Source organism: Durio zibethinus, unplaced genomic scaffold (assembly GCF_047325235.1).
Source record: "Durio zibethinus cultivar Kanyao isolate XHJ-2024 unplaced genomic scaffold, ASM4732523v1 HiC_scaffold_400, whole genome shotgun sequence".
NCBI classification, from domain to species: domain Eukaryota; kingdom Viridiplantae; phylum Streptophyta; class Magnoliopsida; order Malvales; family Malvaceae; genus Durio; species Durio zibethinus.
In genome coordinates this window covers 825,001-827,500 of record NW_028323023.1, presented here as the reverse complement: position 1 = coordinate 827,500, position 2,500 = coordinate 825,001, and positions in this window count along the sequence as shown.

Here is a 2,500-nt window from a genome sequence, read left to right as displayed (position 1 = left end):
GCCAAAAATCCTTATAAAAAAATTTTAAAAAATCCCGAACCGCAAAAAGTTTCGAAAATCGTGAAAAATAGAAAACGAGTCATCTTCCAACGAAACTTCACGTGAAGGCTTAGGGGACCGTTGTATGAATTTACAAGCCATAAAAATGGCATTGGCACGGCAGAAATTTGAAGATGTGCCTAAACCCACCAGGGCCCAGCGTGTGCCGATGGTGCTCGAGGCAACCGCCCGCACCAGGGCCCAGCGTGTGCCGATGGTGCTCGAGGCACCCGCCCGCACCAGAGGCAACCTGCCGCACCAGGGCCCAGCGTGTGCCGATGGTGGTCGAGGCAACCGCCCGCACCAGCGCCCAGCGTGTGCCGATGGTGGTCGAGGCAACCGCCCGCACCAGGGCCCAGCGTGTGCCGATGGTGCTCGAGGCAACCGCCCGCACCAGGGCCCAGCGTGTGCCGATGGTGCACCAGGGCCCAGCGTGTGCCGATGGTGCTCGAGGTAACCGACCGCACCAGCGCCCAGCGTGTGCCGATGGTGCTCGAGGCAACCGCCCGCACCAGGGCCCAGCGTGTGCCGATGGTGCTCGAGGCAACCTGTCGCACCAGGGCCCAGCGTGTGCCGATGGTGATCGAGGCAACCGCCCGCACCAGGGCCCAGCGTGTACCGATGGTGCTCGAAGCAACCGACCGCACCAGGGCCCAGCGTGTGCCGATGGTGCTCGAGGCAAGCTGCCGCACCAGGGCCCAGCGTGTGCCGATGGTGGTCGAGGCAAGCGCCCGCACCAGGGCCCAGCGTGTGCCGATGGTGCTCGAGGCAACCTGCCGCACCAGGGCCCAGCGTGTGGTCGAGGCAAGCGCCCGCACCAGGGCCCAGCGTGTGGTCGAGGCAAGCGCCCGCACCAGGGCCCAGCGTGTGCCGATGGTGGTCGAGGCAAGCGCCCGCACCAGGGCCCAGCGTGTGCCGATGGTGCTCGAGGCAACCGACCGCACCAGGGCCCAGCGTGTGCCGATGGTGGTCGAGGCAAGCGCCCGCACCAGGGCCCAGCGTGTGCCGATGGTGCTCGAGGCAACCTGCCGCACCAGGGCCCAGCGTGTGCCGATGGTGGTCGAGGTAAGCGCCCGCACCAGGGCCCAGCGTGTGCCGATGGTGGTCGAGGCAACCTGCCGCACCAGGGCCCAGCGTGTGCCGATGGTGGTCGAGGCAACCGCCCGCACCAGGGCCCAGTGTGTGTCGATGGTGGTCGAGGCAAGTGCCCGCACCAGGGCCCAGCGTGTGCCGATGGTGATCGACGCAACCGCCCGCACCAGGGCCCAGCGTGTGCCGATGGTGCTCGAGGCAACCTGCCGTACCAGGGCCCAGCGTGTGCCGATGGTGGTCGAGGCAACCTGCCGCACCAGGGCCCAGCGTGTGCCGATGGTGGTCGAGGCAAGCGCCCGCACCAGGGCCCAGCGTGTGCCGATGGTGGTCGAGGCAAGCGCCCGCACCAGGGCCCAACGTGTGCCGATGGTGGTGGGGGCAACCGCCCGCACCAGGGCCCAACGTGTGCCGATGGTGATCGAGGCTACCGCCCACACCAGGGCCCAGCGTGTGCCGATGGTGCTCGAGGCAACCGCCCGCACCAGGGCCCAGCGTGTGCCGATGGTGCTCGAGGCAACCGCCCGCACGAGTGCCCAGCGTGTGCCGATGGTGGTCGAGGCAAGCGCCCGCACCAGGGCCCAGCGTGTGCCGATGGTGCTCGAGGCTACCGCCCGCACCAGGGCCCAGCGTGTGCCGATGGTGCTCGAGGCAACCGCCCGCACGAGTGCCCAGCGTGTGCCGATGGTGGTCGAGGCAAGCGCCCGCACCAGGGCCCTGGTGTGTGCCGATGGTGCTCGAGGCACCCGCCCGCACCATGGCCCAGCGTGTGCCGATGGTGCTCGAGGCAAGCGCCCGCACCAGGGCCCAGCGTGTGCCGATGGTGCTCGAGGCAACCGCCCGCACCAGGGCCCAGCGTGTGCCGATGGTGCTCGAGGCAACCGCCCGCACCAGGGCCCAGCGTGTGCCGATGGTGCTCGAGCCAACCTGCCGCACCAGGGCCCAGCGTGTGCCGATGGTGGTCGAGGCAACCGCCCGCACCAGGGCCCAGCATGTGCCGATGGTGGTCGAGGCAACCGCCCGCACCAGGGCCCAGCGTGTGCCGATGGTGCTCGAGGCAACCGCCCGCACCAGGGCCCAGCGTGTGCCGATGGTGGTCGAGGCAACCGACCGCACCAGCGCCCAGCGTGTGCCGATGGTGGTCGAGGCAACCGCCCGCACCAGGGCCGAGCGTGTGCCGATGGTGCTCGAGGCAACCTGTCGCACCAGGGCCCAGCGTGTGCCGATGGTGATCGAGGCAACCGCCCGCACCAGGGCCCAGCGTGTGCCGATGCTGCTCGAGGCAACCGACCGCACCAGGGCCCAGCGTGTGCCGATGGTGGTCGAGGCAAGCGCCCGCACCAGGGCCCAGCGTGTGCCGATGGTGGTCGAG